This window comes from Coturnix japonica, chromosome 4 (genome assembly GCF_001577835.2).
Source record: "Coturnix japonica isolate 7356 chromosome 4, Coturnix japonica 2.1, whole genome shotgun sequence".
Taxonomy (NCBI): domain Eukaryota; kingdom Metazoa; phylum Chordata; class Aves; order Galliformes; family Phasianidae; genus Coturnix; species Coturnix japonica.
In genome coordinates, this window is record NC_029519.1 from 32,393,590 (window position 1) to 32,411,646 (window position 18,057).

Below are 18,057 nucleotides of genomic sequence, written 5' to 3' on the forward strand. Positions count from 1 at the left end.
TACAGCATGATACACAGTGCGGTAGGAACAGGAGCACCATTTCAGTAACATGGGCATGTTCCTTTCCAGCTAGGCTGGAGAAGGCAAAGAGCAATATTTCTCTGCAAACTCTGTCTCACATAGCCACAGAAGCTCATTTGACATCAGACTTCTTGCTCATTACCACTACTCTGAGTGGGTGTCTTTTCATGCTAATGTCCTTCTCCAGACAAGGTCTGTTCCTGTGATATATGTGAGACTTTTCTCTGAGTTGTCACAGACTGCCTCTGCATGCTGCTAGTGTAGATGTGCTGCCTGGGTCGAAGGGAATATAATACATAAGCTATTGTAAGCTTGCTTGAAAATCTCTCACCAGATGCTCACCAGATTGTTTTGTTTGAGTATTTTCTGCTGTGTCTTTGTTCATAACTGTTCTTCTTCAGGGAAGTCTGCAGCACTGCTTCTTTCAAAGCATGTTGTGCCTCATAAATCTTTCAGTGGCATGAATCCTACTTGCCTAGGTCTCAAAGATCCGTATTTTTCTTTCCCTCCCAGTGCATCCCAGTTGCAAATTTTGTGTGAGTTTTGAAATTATTGTTTTTCACTTCGAATAGTCTGAGAAGTGCATACATCTGAACAGAACAGGTGTTTAAATACTCCGCTTTTCTTTGCTATCTTTGCGAAGTTGATGTAGATTTCTCTTTGTTTCTTTAGAGGCAATGGCTGGTCCTATGATTGATTCCAGTAACTCTAGTTTCACAGAAAAACTTTACAAGTTCACGTTGCCAGTTTAAACTTTTTGTCATGCTGCTTGTTGTGCCAGAAAATAAAGATTCTTTTTGTCCTGCCCATAGGTGAAATGGGGAACGGAGAAGTAGATTTTTTCTATTTGTTATTATTTTTTTTAATGGTTGATCATTTGCTTTTTGATTGCTGTTTTGTTTTTTTTTTCTTTTTTTTTTTTCTTTTGTTATTGTTTTAATAAACTAGGGATTAGCATTGCATAAGTTTCATAGTAATGAAAGGAGTTTATAGTAGCAGGCAAATTTGTCTCTTCATTCTCATTCAGTTGAATTCCAGTCACCTGTAGCTGGAATCCTGTGATGGACCTGAGAGGGAAAAAAATGATGGTGTCCATAACCTTGTCAATTGTTACTGTTGGATGCAAGTCAGTTAACAGAATGCCTTTCCAAAGGAAGAATTAGAGGCTTCCAAATAACTACAAAATCTCTTTGTCTTAAGTGGAATAACAAATTTTCCATAAGGATCAGAAAAAACATTTCTAAATAACAACCAAAAAATAGCTTTTGAAATAAATCAAGATCTCTTTCAAAAGGAGTAGAACTAGTATAATGTACCTTGTATCTATAATCCCTGCTGTTTTAGACATACAACTGTTTCAAAACAGAACTTGTTCCAAATTTCTAGGTGCTTTTGAAAAATTAATTCTTGCTAAATGTTGGGAGGCAAATAGACTTCCATTAGCCCATAATGATGTGGCAGACACAAACTTTCCACTCTGCACTTGTTTGGATTAAATGATATAATGGAACCTCTGTTATGCCAGTTCTCTTGATGACATGTTGGGGTCAGTCTCAAGTTAAGTAAAAGAATTTTCATGTACCTTGGCTATGGTTTCTCTGATATTTTGAGGTAAGCACAAAGTAAACTTGAAATCTTTTACTTCTGATTACATAACATTTTAAACTTGGAGTTGCTGTGTTGAAGTTGTAATTATGACACATTTGTAAACATGTTCAGAAATTGCAAAAGCAGTTCTAGAAAAGGACTGTTCAACTTTCAGTATGAAAAATTTAGCAGAGGTTTGTGCAATGAGCATTCAGGGAGACTTATTCAGTCTTGGAATATCTAATTGAGGTTTCAGCAGTTAGAAGAGAGAACAAACAAATTCCCTTGTCAGTGTTTCAGTCAAATAGCACTTATTTTTTCAGGATTCAGGTGTTTCTCAAAAGAATTTGCCTGAGAATGTGGTTCAGAGGCATTTTCTTTTTGGAGTAAGTTATTCATTTTCAGAAGTACAAAATTTACTGTATTTCAGAAAGTTTCCAAAAAACCTCTCCAATTACATTATGTATTACGAAGAGATATTAAAAGATGCAGATGATTACTTAAAAGGGAAAACATAAAGGGAACTGACACTCAATTCTGATACATTTCTGTCTACTTACTTGTTTGCCTGCTTTTTCTGGGAAAGAGACAGCCTTTTTATTTTGTCATCACACACTGGTTTAGCATTGCTGTGTTGTAGTCTTGCTCCAAAACTGTGGGTTCTGGGATAATAGTGGCAACAAATTATGATGCTGAGTGTCAGTCCAGATGTTTGTCCTGAGGTTAAAATCATATCAACAGTGCAAGTGGACATAATTTGTGTTGTCTTCTTCTCCTAAAGCAATGGCATGTTATGACCAGACAGAATGAAAAGAAAATGATGTTCTCATTTCCTCTTCTAACTTGTTCAGCAGATTTTTTCTCACCCCTGTAGTTTCATCTTGCAAATTGGAATCACACAAAATAATTTAGAAAAGCCTTTACTTCATTAAGTGCTTTATAAAAGATAAATCAAGAATCTGAAATGAAAACCTTGTCCAGTGGATCTTCACATTCAGGTTTGTGAGCTGCATCATGTTAACCTATGTGTTTAACTGCATTTGAAACATTGGTAGCTTTTGTTTAAAGAGGCTTATTGCAGGGTTCTATAGCTGAATTCATATGCAGTTTTCAAGTATAATTCTCAAACATTTTTAAGAAAAAAAAAATTCCCCAAACCATCATTGCCCATCTACACATTATAACTGCATTGAAATACCTCTACAGAGAGAATGTGATTGGCAGCTGTAGAAAGCTTAATTATTTTTCCTGCAGTTGAGTGTTTATTTCCATTTTTCAAAGAAAATCTGATTCCTCTTTGCTGCATAAACTGTCAGGAGAGCAGAACATAGTAGTAAAGTTTTTTTGTTTGTTTGTTTTATCTTTCCCCACTATTCCCACATCTCTTATAAATGTGATGATGCCCAGTAAATCAGCTCTTTCCTCTTGTGTGAAGATCCCAGTTCCTCCAGATGCTGCTGTCTTTCTGCACGGTGATGGTAGATAGCACCACCACCATGTGCCTTCCATCAGTGAAGAGTGCTACCGCAGTGCATCTCCTGTGTGATAACTCAGCATTGCTAAAGCCTCACCTTGACTACTGTGTTCAGTTTTGGGCACCTCAGTACAAAAAAAGTCATGGAGATACTGGAGCAGGTCCAAAGAAGTGCAACGAGGCTTGTGAAGGGCTTGGAAAATCAGCCCTATGAGAAGAGGCTGAGGGAGCTAGGGCTGTTTAGTTTAGGGAAAAGGAGGCTGAGGGGAGGCCTGATTTCTTTCTTCCCGTATCTGAAAGGTGCTTACAGTGAGAGCAGGGCAAGTCTCTTCTCACTGGTGATGGTGACAAGAGGAGGGGAAATGGCCTCAAGTTACACCAAGGTAAGTTTAGGTTGGATTTTAGGAAACACTTCTTTCGAGAAAGTGTATTTAAGCACTGGAATAGGCTCCCCAGGGAGGTGGTTGAGTCACTGTATCTGGATGCATTTAAGAGCTGTTTGGTTGTGGTGCTCAGAGATATGATTTAACAGAGTTAGAGTTAGGGTGCTATGGTTAGGTTGCAGTGGGACTTGATGATCTTTGAGGTCTTTTCCAACCTGAGTAATTCTATGATTCTATGATATACATAGGATATGTATATAGCCTATCACCTGCCTTAAATAAATAAATAAATAAATAAATCCTGACTCACACTTTATCTTGCATTAATAACATTGGAATAAGGAAAACAAATTAAATGCAGGTTTCTCCTTTTCATTAAGGAGAAAAAAAAAAAAAAACCCAACAATTTCTGTATAGTACTGGTTACTGAGTATCCTCAAGTTATTCTGTTATTCTTGAATGCAGAGAAATAAGTTAGGCTTACCAGAACGTAGCTTCCAGTCCACCTTTAAAGAAAAGCATAAACACTGCACCTCTAGGTAGGTGCTGATAACATCGTATGGACATGGGTGTACTTTTGGAATGTGCTTTCTAGGCATGCTTTTAGAGCTGGCCTTTTTCAGTGTGCTCCTTCTTCCTGAATTATTGATGACTTTAGATGCAGGCAGCATTAAAACATAAAGGATGATTTGACAGTGCTTCTTGAAATAAATAACGTATCAAAGCTCTTTTTAATAACATTTGGAAAGGGTATAAAAATGCTAAGATTTGTTGTTTCTTCTAAGGAGGAGAAAAAAATAGATAAACATAGCCAGATATTATAAAAATCTCATCATGAGCAACACTGGGTTATTCATGCAAATTGAGTGTGTCTGTATCTAGGAATGACAATGAAAACAGTTCAGCTAGCTTAACCATCCAAGCAGGGTGAGTTGGAGCTGAGTGGATCAAGAGCAAAACTGATTAAAAGTTCACTTTGTTTAAAATATCTTCATATCTTAAAACCTTTGCTACTACTGTTTTAGGGACTTTCTCAGAAAGTTAATGATAGCTAGTTTCCAGTTGATTTTTAGAGAATCCACTTCAGATACCAATTCCAGTCTTTATCTGAGGGAGGGATTTTTCTGTGTTCTGGGGTGTTTTGCTACTGATGTAGACCAGGAGGTAAATGCTTTTTCAGCTATTTTTGACATCAAAGGGCAATCTGCTTTACAAGTAAGAAATGGGAGGTAGACATGTTCAGTGGGCCGTAGCTTAATTCATCTGACTCACTAATGGAAATAAGAAAACTTTCTTTGCATCTTGAATCAGGTGATTTCTGTGAGGTAGGTGGGGGTCTCTGTGACTCCCCTGCTGCTTCCTTTCTGTCTACTTAATGTTCTTTGCTATCTGGAATAATTTCACACAATAACAGAATCGTAGGTCTTGTAAGGGACCTCCGGAGATCATGAAGTCCAACCCCTTGCTAACGCAAGTTCCCCATTGTAGGATGTGTAGGAAAGTGTCCACATGGGCCTTGAATATCTTCAGAAAAGGAGAATCTACAACCTCTCTGTGCAGTTTCATTTAGTGCACTGTAACGCTCAAATTAAAGTTTTTTCTCATGTTTTTATGAACTTTCTGTATTCTAGTTTTTGCTCATCCCCCCTTGTTCTATCATTGTGCATTATTGATAAAAGCCTGGCCCCATCCCTCTTGACTCTTGCACTTTAGCTGTTTATAAACAGTGATCACAGAATCATAGAACTACAAGGTTGGAAAGGGCCTAGAAGATCATCTAATCCAACTTTCCTCCCATTACCATTTCAACCACAGGCCACTAAACCATATTTTGTAGCTCCTCATCCAGGCATCTCTTGAACACTGCCAGGAATGGTGACTCCATCGCCTCCCTGGGCAGTCATTCCAGTGCCTGACCACTCTCTGAGGGAAAAAGTTTTTCTTTATGTCTAGTCTAAACCTCTTCTGGTATGACTTGCACCTTGGGTCCTGTTTGTTGTCTGGGAGAACATCCCTAGAATAATGTGTTTCCAAACTCCACAGATACAAAATACTTCAATTTAATTTTACTGGGTTTGTAACTAAATAACTTTACTTTTCCACCTTGTGTGACTGTTGTACATCTCAGCTGTACATCTGTCTTTTTAGGCTCCCTCTTGGAAATTCATACTTTCTGCAATTTCTTCCAAGAGAAAATTGCTGTGATAAGGGTGTGACCTCTTTGGCTTATCTTCAGCTCCTTATGCTTGTCTATGTATTTACTATTTTCACAATAAATGGGAAGCTGAGACTCCAAGCAGAACTGGGAGGTGATTTCCAGATTAGTTCTAGTCCAAACCAGGACATCAACAGCCCTGGAGCTGAAGGTCCTAATGGCCCCAGTTCTCTCTGTCTCTCTCTCTCTTCTATTTTTATTTATTTATTAATTTTCCTCACACATAAATAGACACACGTGTGTACGTGCAGCTGACAATATGCAAGAGGAAGATCTGTAAGTAGGTTTTTGCCTAAGCTGAGAAGGCTTTATTATTCAAAAAACATGTCCCTAACAAAATAAATACATAGTATCAAAAAGACACCAAAGCTCCCTGGTTTGGTTTATTTGGACACCAGTGGCTATAGAGGAGTAACCATCAGGTGGTCTTTGAGCTGCTATAGGAACCTCTTTGTTGTGTGACATTCCTAATTCCATTGTCAGCATAGCTACTGAGGGTTGCTTCTAAAAGTTGGATCTTTAGCGTTAATTCAGAAAGGCTGCAAGCTAGAGTGGAGATGACAAGAATACTTTAAAATATTCTTATTTAAAAATAATTTATTTTATTATGCTTCACTATTCCAATTAGGAAGAAACAGAGTAGTGCACGGTTTAGCGTATGGGGTGTTTTGGAGTCCAGTACGTTGGAAGAATATTTTGAAGAGATGAACTGTGCCACTGGTTGAAGCCTATGGAAAGAAAGGTCTTGAGAAAGTATTGAAGGATCCCCTCCACTGGGGTGAAGCTGTGCACCCTTTAGGTCACAGGAATACTTGTAGTTTTGATAACAAAGATGTTTAATTTTCTAATTATTATTATTATTATTTTTAAATTATTCTGCATAGCTGCAGCTGTGCACCAGGGGAAAAATAGTAGACAAGGCTGGTGCATTTGTTCTCTCTCCTCCTTAGACTTCCATTGTAGCCTGTGGTAAATTACTTCAACACCTTCAGTTTCTGTTTGTTAAAATAGGGATTATGTTCTCACACTTCACAGGAGGTAAGAAACAAAACTTACTCATGTTTGTGGAGTGCTCAGAAATTAGGTGCTATTAAAATGCAAAGTGTTCTTTCTTGATAGCAATATGAAAGCAGCATTAAAATTTAGTTCTTTAACTTTTCCCTTTGTAGTGATGATCCTTCCCTGCAGAGACCTTTTTACCCTTCCTGAGGTGTTTGTGGTGGAGCACCTTCAATCCTGCAGAATGTTTTCTCATGAGGTTGATATTGACAAAACAGTTACCTGGCATAGGTGGGATAGCATGTGGTTGAGAGCTCAGCTGCTGCTTTGCTTCTAATTGTAGCCTGCTTATAGTGTGTGGAAAATCAAGGCTAAATAACTGCAGCTGCAGCAGGTGCTTTCGTCTATCTCTGCTTGTGGGCAAAGAACTTGACCTGGGATCGTCAACTGAGGTACAGGCAAACTCATTAAAACTTTTAATGTTTAGTTACGTTCTTCTAGTTTAAAGAAATTCTTAGTAGGGGAAATAAGTGACCTGATAAAGTTTTGTTGGGTAAGTTACGATTTTGTGTTCCATTTTCAAGTGTCCTTGGGAAAAGTTAGCAGTAATTGAAACTGCAGTTTTTAATGACCCTGTAACAACATGAAAGGGGTGTTCTGGCATAGTGTATAATTTCAAGTTTCACCTGTGGATAGGATTTAGCAGCAATTGAAGCTTGCTGCAGATTATGTTATGTAATGTTTTAGGAAGAACTTCCAGTGAAGAAAGCAGGCATAGCTATGAAAATACAAGAAAACCCAGTAAATAGAGCTCCAACCCCAGGAAAAGTCCAACAGATCTGTCCTTGTTTCTGCACCGCACATTTCTTCTTTCCTTGGATTTCCCTGTTTATTCATATCATCTCTTTCTGACCCTTTCAATTTTGCAGTCTTTCTTGTTCGGTTTCAAGTGAAAATGATCTAAGGGACCCATTTTAGAAATTTTGGCCAACTAACAGTGAATAAACAGGAAGTTTCTCTCTTTTTGGTAGGGAAAATTTTACCTGCAACCCTTTACTAGTTACCGTGGATTGCTGCCATGGATTGCCCTGTGCAATAGCAAAACATATGTTAATGCAGTGTAGTTTTAGTAATGATTGATACATTATAAGCATCTAAACATACTTTTTAACTTAGGATATAAGAGATGCTTCAGTGAGTGAAAACTTGATTGGATCATGCATACACGGGCATCTACAGGTGTTAACTCATTTTGCATATGGAAGTTGTATATGCAGAAGTTCATACAGATTGGGGATGCAGACTGAGAAGCAGTATTGCCTATAGGTATCTGTCTTCTAAAAGTCAGCTGTTCAGACTCAAGTGTAGACAGCACAAAGAACCTGACCCACAGTTACTTAATGTGGCTTATAAGAAAATATTGAAGTAGCAAAATGAGGTTTTTTTCTGGGGTTGTAGATTGATGGAGACTCATTTTGAGCTTATGAAGTGTTTTGTGGAATCTCTGCTAGGCTTTGATTACGAGCTAAACACTGAGTATGATTCAGACAAAAGTACCATTATCCAAATTTATCCAGGTGTGCTTTGTGTAAATTTTCACTGAAGTCTATTGTATTTTAAACCATATGGTAATTTGCATTAATCTTAGAATACATCATTGTAAAAGGGCTGGAAATTGGTGGTTTTAAGGGTAAAAAGTGATAAAAAAAACAACCATGTGTAACTGCGACATATGTCAGTAAAACAGGTATTAAAATTCCATTCTGAAGATATCTGCAACTTACAGGCTTTTATAAAGAGGAAATACTGTGTACCATCTGAAATCAATCTGAGCCTAGTTCCTTGGAGCAAATCTACAGAAAAAATGTGACAGCTGTTGTGGAGTAGATGTGGACTTTTGTGCATTCCTACGTCAGGTAATGTGCAAATCCAGGAATTATGTTCTACAACTCCAAAGTTCCTTTCCTACCAGTACATTTGACAGTCTTTTATGACCTGAGGCCCTTTGCATCTTGCTAGCTCACTGTGACTGAAACAAGCAGGAATGTAAACATTCAGGGCATCCTTGGTCTACTCAGAAATAATACTGTGGGATGTTGGTTTTTGAGCAGCAAACTTGCACTTGAACTGCACATTTGAAGAGTCTGCAATGGAAAATTTTCTTTTTTTTGAGTCTTAGTCTATCAAAGGAAATAGAAGTAGAAGAGTTTCACAGGGGGAAGGAGATTTCCTGCTGATATTACCTAACAATGTACTATCTGATTTCTCTGACTTCAATGAGAAACAGCTGCAATAATGCAGGCAACTAAGGGAGTGTTAAATGTACTTGCTAGAATCTGAAGAGAAGAAAGTTCAGTAAGATCTTAAAAATGCTGTGCTTTGCGCTTCTCCACTGTGTGCCTTCATTAAATGTCAATAATGTACATAATGTTAATCCTGGTCCTAAAGCGCTCGTCAGTAGGAAACCTTCAACTCTTGAATTATCAATAAATGCCATAATGCAAAAGTGCTGGATCCTGCAGAGGGTTTTCATTTTCATTTTAGAAAAGCGGGAAATGTAGATGGATGTCATCAGTGAGAATTTTGTCTTGACTCTACACAAATTTTATGGCTAATCCTTTCTGGTTGTGATAAATTAGTTCTGGTAAGCTCTAGTTATTTGTATAGTCTTTGTTCCCAGTATACAGTGATTCTGGCTAGATGGGCAAGTTGTATAGACTAATGGAATTAGTACAGACTTTCCATTGTAAAATAATAGTCAGTTAACTGTGTGGGTGCATCAAAGCAGAAAGGAAATGCAGCCGAGTTAAGATAATACACTCACATAAAACCCTGTGGTTTTCACCTATCTAACTCTTTCTAGTGTTCATTTACATAATTCTGTCAAAGCAAAAACTGACTTTCACTCACAATCAATTTGAACATTAATTGTACATGAATGCAATCTTTTAATTATTTCTTTTGTGACTGGAGAGATTATCTGGTAAGGCATAAATGAACAGTGATTAGAAAATTGAGCAAAATGGGATTTGCCTGTGGAGAGAGAGAGTGGAAAATAGGTGCATTTCTCTTGCCAAGTTTTGCTCTTCTTTGGTTCATGAGGTTAATGACCATATGCCAGAGATTTCCTTCAGGTTACAGAAATTGGAGGCAAAAGTCTCAAATGAAAGAAGGGTCAGATAGGAAATCCTTTTCAAGCAAAACTGCTCTTTTATTTCAATCAATGCCAGAGGAGACATCTTTGCTCAGTGGATGGAATATATTATCCTCTTCAAAAGGCCAGTTGAAAGAGGTTCAATAGATAAGCCAATTTTAATGAAAAGCTTAGTGATAATGCATTAATCTCCCCTTGTCTGACATGATTCACCCAGGAAAAAAAACCACCAGAAACAACAACATGTAGACTGGGGCTGACCCCACGTAAGGAATCTGGTGTACCTACACATGTAGCAGCAAGAGAGAAAGCTGCTATGTATCACAGGGCAAGATGAAGGGGACATGACTAGAAATACCAAGCCCTAAGTCACTGTTAGGTTTTGTGAGAAATAAAGCTGCATTGAGAAGAAGCACTGTGAAGGTGTGTACGTTTACACTGCCAAAGTCATCTTCTTCCAGACATTTTTCCTTGTTGACTGAAATTAATTTCTTACTAATTTCTTGGAAGTGTCTTACTATTCTTACTAATTTTTTGGAAGTGTCTACTTTTTCTCATGGTGTGTTCTAGGTGAAGTATTCACAGCCATCCATGTGTTGTGGTTGGGAATCACTCTTGAAGGCCAATTGATTGTAGTTTCTCTCTTCTCAAGCTGCTGTAGTTGAAACATATTTTCAACGTTTATGAACATCATGGGACGTAACTTGCCCTGTGTATGCCTTAGATGCTACTAGTCTCTCCCTGCCAGCTGAATAAATTAGAAAAACAATTTGTCTCAAAACTGATTAACCTAATTGGCTTAAAAGTAATGAAATCAAATGCAAATCCTGGATATCTGTTGAATAGTACAGCAATGTGACTCACTCGCTTGACTCAGAAGCCCTCAGAAGTGTCTCAGCTCTCTGAAAAGTGCCTTGCTATGGCTGCTTGCTAAAGGGGTGTTAAAAATATATTATTTAAAATCTTAAAATATTCCTTTCTTGCTTCCTGCAAAGAAAATTACAATTTTCTCCAGAATTTGTGCAGGTTACCCATACAATTCTGTGAGGACCAGCGTTTTTGTGATTGTACTTTTCTGGCATTCAGACAGAGAGGTGAGAGGGGTAGCTGTGAATAGGATGTTAATGAGGTGCTGTTGCTAAGTATGGTGGAGCAGAAGCATTGTTTAGGAATTTCGAGGCAGATAAATTATGCAATTCTACCTCTGACTGTTTTTGTTAAGTTGCAATTTGTGTTGGCCGTAAGCATGTCATTTCTCATTCCTTGTCAGTTATTCTCAGCATGGAATGGATGCAGTGGTAACCCCTTCCTGGGAGATGCAGCAGGGAAATAAGAAATCCCTTCAGTGTTTTGACATCTCTTTCAATATTCTTTCAGAAATGACAGCTATCTCTTGTTTTCTGTCCATTTTTGATGTGCATCTCTGCAGCTCAAGTTCAGTTATGTTTGTAAAGCAGAACAGAAATTCCAAATTTAATGCAGATATTACAAAAAAATGCAGTGGTTGTGACTCAGTAGCATTACATCTCAGGTCTCATAAGGCTTGTACTAGCTTTTGTATGAAAGATAAAATAACAAAACTGTTACAGAAACAGATCACCTGTAAAACACTATTTCCAGTATCTAAGAAAATTTGCAAGTGCAAGCAGCTCTTAACACAATCAACTGAATTATTTTAACTTCTGAAAACATATTATGTTTTATTAATTTCTTAATCTCATTGGTATTGGTTGTGCATTTATTTCCTCAGTACACATAAAAAAACCTTTCTTAAAAACACAAAACAAAACAAAAACCTCAGTTATTAGACTTTTTGCTCCTTATCTTGATGTGGCAAATAGTTAGTATTTTAACTAGAACGTTCAGCTGAGGCATAAATCTGCCTCCTGAATGTCAGCTGCCAAGAACAAGAAGGAAGTTCTTTCCAAGGTGATATACTTTCCTAGAGATATACAGCATGCAAAATGCAGTGCTACTTTATAGCATTAATCAGCATGTCACAGCTTTCAAAATGAGCTCCTGACAGGGAGCATATATTGGTACTCCGGCTGATAATGGCCTCCCTAATTTATGACAGTCTACAATGTCTGTAATAATAAAAAATCTTCTCCTTGTGCATTTCTGATATTTCTTCCTCTGATGTATGTCATTTTTGAGTAGGATAAAACAGCTCTGTCATAACTTATAATATGTATTCTATAAATGCAGAATATGCTATTATATAGAAGTAAAATGTCAATATCGTACTATGTAGGAAAGAATAAGCAGCTTTATACTGTATTTGTTCTTGGGTAACTAAATTTGTTTATCCACTCAGCTCTTCCTCTGCTCTGAGATGAAAGAGGTTTTTGAAGAAACACGTCCAAGGTTTATTTTGTTAAAGAATGCTGTTGTGTCTTCAAGAGTGCATAAGATTTGGGTTTAATTTAGTACACTGATCTATTGGTAAAATCAGTGTTTCACAAAGCATGTGTAACAGATAATAGTCTTGGCTTGTTGACAGTGGATCTCTCTTGGAGAACATTATTTGAATCATAAAGCTAGCTTGTTCTCAGTTTAGACATCAGTTTTATCAGTGGAGCCTTTTTAATCAGTGAAATATTAACAGGAAGTCCTTTGCACCTCTTTCTGCCTCTTTCAGAAGTGTAATTCATAACACCTAACTGTAAGATATTTAATACATTTTATTCCTAGTAGGCTTGCTGCTTGTAATAAGAGTCCTAGCTTTTTTTATAGATTTTAAGGAAATTTACTAAAAATTTACTAGTCTTAGGGAATCAATTACCAAGTGTTGCACAACATGTGGAAATTCACACTTTTGTGAGTTCATAATGTGCATCATTGCAGTGTGCAAGAAGAAAATTGTCTTCCAAGTCATAAAGTATTAGTGTATCTCCTCTGTTTTTAAGAGAAATCAAAGACTTTTCTCTGAGAATTCTTGATGCCAAAAATCCTCTGTTGTTTCTGAAGGCTTTTTCAGCACTGATTCTGGAGTCAGGTGGGCCAGTGTTGCTTCTTTGAAAATGCTGTGAAAATGCTCTGAAATTTGAGCTTTCAGCACTCGGGTTTAAAAAGTCCCCGAAGTGCATCAGGCAGTGTTCATGGCAACTTCTGCTCTCAGTTTAGGAGATCAGAAGTATTCTTCCTAATGCTGAGAAATGGTATCAAGGACTATTTTCATGTTGAACAGTTTTGAGTTTTCAGGGATCTGGGTAGTACCTTACTGCCTGTATATATTGTTCCAATATGTGTGAAGTTAATAATGCAGGATGGTCATAAGTAGCTGCCAGAGCCTTGAGCTACTGCTGAATCACAGATTTCCTGACCTGGCTGACCCATTTCATTGTAGTATTAGTCTTTGTCAAAGGCTAGGCAAATGTTCTGCCCACTGGGTTGTGAGTACACGCTTGGAGATTTGGAGATTCAAATGCTTTTCTTCACATCTTTCTTTTTCCTTTTTTTTTTTTTTTTTTTTTTTTTTTTTTTTCCCCCCACTATTTGATTAGCAGTTCTAGCCTTGGGGACTGCTTGCAATATCTGCAGCAAAAATGTTTCATCTATCTCTTCCCCCCAAAACTGCAAAGCACAGTGAGGGAGGGGAAGGGTACCAAGCCCTCTGCAGCGTACATTTATGATATGCTACATCTGGTCTGAAAAGCCTCAAAATCTCTAACAAGTATGCTGATCTGCCCACTAGCAAAGACTCCCCAGGGGAGCTGGATGAAGGCAACAGAAAAAGAAGGAGGCAGTAAGTGCAAATATTCAAGAAATGATAGGTAGTTTGCATGAATCACTCAGAAATACAGGGTTGTTTTTCTACATGCCTAATGTGAGGTTTCCCCTCACTATGGTGTCATGGAACTATTTCAAAGTTGTCAGAAATTTTAGGATAGTATTTAATCATAGTATCATAGTATCATAGTCTCTGTGCCACCGGGTTTGTAATAAACAAACCTAAAAAAGTTAAAGTTTCCAGAATTTTTGCTTCTGTTTATTGTTTATTTTTTAGAATAATACTGAATAGCCTTAAGATTTTAGCCTGTTGAAATACCGAATATCACCGTCGGTGCATGAGGATAGACACTTTATTAGCCATATTTTATATCATTACATTGATTCCTTGGCAACTATCAAACTATCATTCTCTGTTCCACTGACTTCTTTACATTTAACTACAAAAATGTGTTCCAAAGAAAGGATTAAAGAATTAGGGAAATATCGCCACAACTTTTAAAAGGAAATACGGAGGTAAGAATAGGAAAAGTACAATGCATAGGTTCCTTCTCAAGAAGGAAAAAACCAGGATATGTTTTTCCAATTAGGGTCCAATGAATCTGATATGAAGAGAATGGCAGTTGTTGCTTATTGAGCCTTTTCCAGTGTAATTTTATAGTATCAAATGTTAAACGAAGCTGCCTGCAGTAAACATTTCTGCTAGGTGACCTATGTTATCATTAAGGTGATGCTCTTGCAGTGTTTCTTGTGCCTTTTTATTCTGAAAATATCATTTACTACAGCCTGGAGGCTTTTTTCATCTTTGTATTTGAGTATCTTTTTTCATCTTTATATATGAGTGACAGATGCACTTAGGTATTCTTTATATCATGTGCTGTCTTGTGGTCACTAAGAGTTATTGTTTTGATGGAAGTATCTGAAGGTGTCAGCATGAGGAACAAAATTTATTTTTCTACAGATGGATAGTAGAGATGATAGCTCACGTTACCACTTATGGAAATACACACTTTTATATGTAAACGTAACTTCAATGGTACTAAAATGTAATAATCAAAGGAAACAGAATGCTGCAAACACCTTTCTGTGGGTCTAGCAGACAAGATCCCTGGTGAAGCTTGGTAACTGAAGTGACTACCAAGCTTTTTCTCTGTCTGCAGTGAAACTTTACTACTTTTTGTCAGCAGAAGAACTATTCCCTTCAGCATCTTTGGTGAATACCAAATTTCAATTGGAAAGGTTAATTATTTATTGTATGAATGATGCAGACTGAAAATATCTATTAATTTGTGCCAAGTTTCAATTCATATTTTTATATGAAAATTTTCACATAGTGGTGCTGTGTAAATGAAAGGCTGTTATTAGCCATAACGAAAGATAAGGGTTAAGAAGCCTGGAGTATAAAGACCAGCAGATTACTTTTAAGTTGCTTTAATTATAAAGTAGAAAGAATACTGCACAATGAAAAGCATTTGCTGGAAATGCTGTATACTTCAAAGGCATATTGTTTTTCTCCAGTACACTATTTGTAAAATTTGTTTACTAAGACCATCAAGCCTTTACTGGACAAAATGAATGGTGAGTAATGTCACTACAAGGAGCCTCCTGGAAGCTAAGAGTGGAAACAACTCAAACCAGCAGAGAAGCAGTTTTGAAGGGCTTTTGAGAGTCTGCAGGGTGGAGTGGTAATGCATGGAAAGCAGCACTGATTGAACCTGGGAGGCCTGACTGCTATTCTGACATTGCTGTAGACTTCCCATATAATCAGATGTTGGATTATGTGTGTGAGCAGTAGAAGGAAAAGGGATTATGATGACTTCTTTCATGTGAGTTCTTTAATGCCTTGAGTATGAAATCACAACCCTTCCTCTGCTATGTAAACCTTGACTTTCAGTGCATTTCACCTGCTTCAGAAGTTGTTCTGAATGCCCCAACTTTCCTATTCAGCAAGCTGCATAAGACATTTTTCCCACTGGTAGGTACCAAGCCCTTGCATAAGAAATAGCCAGCACTGCTAACACCTCATCCATTGTTTGATGTTATTTTCCTACAAAATCTTAAGTCTTGTTGTATGTTGTCCTGGACAAACAGAGAATATGTAAGGACAAGGATATTGCTGTGATTGACAGACTGTCATTTCAAGGTGGCTCGCATGGAAGCTAAAGTGTGACAAGGACTGACACCATTTCAGCACACTTCTGCTGGTGGACTTTGGGCAGTGGTGCCCTCAGTCTGTGGACACAAGGCTGCTTATTACTCAGTTTGTATTGTCAGTGGAATTATAAAATCTGCTGAATTGTAGTATAGGATCCTGAATGCTGTTCTTGCTCTCTGACGCTGTCAATGGAAAGTAAAGATTAAAATCCTTTATTGGATCTGATTTTTGTTCCCAAAAGAAGCTGTACATAACTCAGTGCTTCATTTCACTCTATCTGCTGTGTCCCACAGCTACTGATGAACATTCTGATCACTGATGGTTAAAAGAATGTGAAGAAAAATGCCTTAAAGCAAAATATGTTGATTCACAGAGCAAGAATGAAATGTATGATAACAAAGCAATTGAGGAAAAAAAAATCATGTTTGGTTGGTTATTATTTTTGGGTTTTTTTGTTTGTTTGGTTTTTTTTTGTGTGTGTGTTTTTGTTTTTTTTTTTTAAGTAAGGATTACACATAGAAAGGGAACGATTCAGATCAGTGATTATAGAAAGTAATTCATGATGAACAAAAGCAAAATGTACTAAAGCTCTGCAGAGATGGATACAGAAGGGTTCTAAACCATGGCTGGGTTGCAGTATTAAACAGGAAGCCCAAAGACAAATGTAAGCATTGAACACTTGATTGCTTTAAACACAGTGGAAAGTGGATGGCAGAATTACAGTCATTACCCTTAAAAATAATCAATTATTTTTATTTATTTATTTATAATAAAGAATGACTGTCAGTAGGAGAAACTGGGAGCACTTCAGTCAAGCCTGGGAAGTAGCCAGGTGGTGGCAGTGATAGATACAGGTTCAACTTGCTCTGACCAGAAACAACTGACATTTCACATTCTCTTCAAGCCCCCTACCTCTTGGAAGTGAGAAATAGATAACAACACCACCTATGGCAATATTATATTTATTTATGTTGTTATTCAAATGTGAAAATCTGGTTTCAGACTATGGTGTGAATATGGCTTCAGTTAGCATCTAACTTCAGTGCAAGTGAAACATTTTTTTGTACTAACAACCTAGCTGATCAAAAACGTTAGTGATTCTCTGTGGTCCTCAGTGAAGGAGAGCAGATCCCAGCCCCTTCCTCCTCCTTTTGTGTGGGGTATTTGGAAATGTTGAGTATGCAGCTGGAAGCCGTCCAAGCTAGTCCTCTGTGGTTTCTGAATGACAGGCATACTATAGTAATAAGCCTGTGAGGTCTCTCTGCAAAGAGGCATTTTTTACGTTTGCATTATACATTCAGAGCTGGGACTCTTCCTTGTCCTTGTAGAGACCCATTTTGAACAGTGTATGAGGCTTGTTTGGAGCAGCTGAGCTACATGGATGTTGAGACCTCAAAAGCTTATGTAAGACAACAATACACTTTTCTGGGCTGAAAGTGTCTCTTTTTGTACCTAGTACTTTGAGGGTAACCTTTTTGCTTCTACCTAGTTCTCAGCTAGATAGCTGTGAAGCAATGCTGTACATGCTGTAAGTACTTTTCTGTACACAGAAAAGGTATTGTGACACCTTGGAGGAGTAATTAGTTTTCCCTCAGCTGTAGTGTCTTGTGCTGGATTGTTTTGAACATCTTTTTGTTCTTAGTAGATCAGTGTGAGACAGTGGAGTGCCTTCTTGCCAATAAACATCAGCTAGCTTTCTTTCTCTTCTTAAAACATATGGAGTCTGAAAGGAGATCAATATCGTGATCAACAGTGGACCATTGAGTAGAGGAAAAAACAGCCCAGAAATTGTAGCCAGACTTGAAAATCGCATTGGAAATCCTATCTCAGCCTCTAGCTGGACAGTTTACTTTGCCTTGTTTCCATCATAAGCATCATAATAACGCTTTTGCAAACTGTAAAGATTAATACTACGGCTGTGTAGTGCATGGAGAAATTTATGTTCTTTCATACTTTTAGAGCATTAATGTCAGTTCAGTTCAAAAGAGTGAGACCTGTGTTATTGGTGGATGTGAATAAGCAAATCTCAGTGAGCTCAGGCAATTTACAATTGCTAAGAATTTTCCCCCGTATTATCTCTTGCTTAATTCATATTGAATGTAAAGCAGTGTGTGTGGTTTGATTCTGTTTCTCCCTGAACACTGACTGATGCTGTACTATCTTATCTCTGATTTTGTTGCTACTGGCCTTTCCTGCCACCAACTCTTTTTCACATAAATGTGGAGGATTTTTATTGACAGCTTATTTTAACAGATCTTATGATAAAGGGTTTCTTTTGCCGAGGTAGAGAACAGCTGTGAGATGAGTTTTACTGGCTATGATCCAATTTATCTAAGT

The 18,057-nt window shown here is 37.5% G+C and overlaps 1 protein-coding gene across 6 annotated transcripts in view; it reads left to right on the plus strand.

Annotated features, from left to right (window-relative positions):
- Positions 1-18,057, plus strand: part of GRID2 (glutamate ionotropic receptor delta type subunit 2) — a 637,614-nt gene that overhangs the window by 267,043 nt on the left and 352,514 nt on the right. Inside the window, exon 1 of one of the 6 annotated variants that reach the window (XM_015861348.1) lies at positions 7,113-7,131. The exons of the other annotated variants lie outside the window; for them this stretch is intronic. The gene's annotated coding sequence lies outside the window, so the exon portion shown is untranslated. Of the gene's footprint in view, positions 1-7,112; positions 7,132-18,057 lie in introns of those variants that run through there. 6 annotated transcript variants of the gene reach the window in all.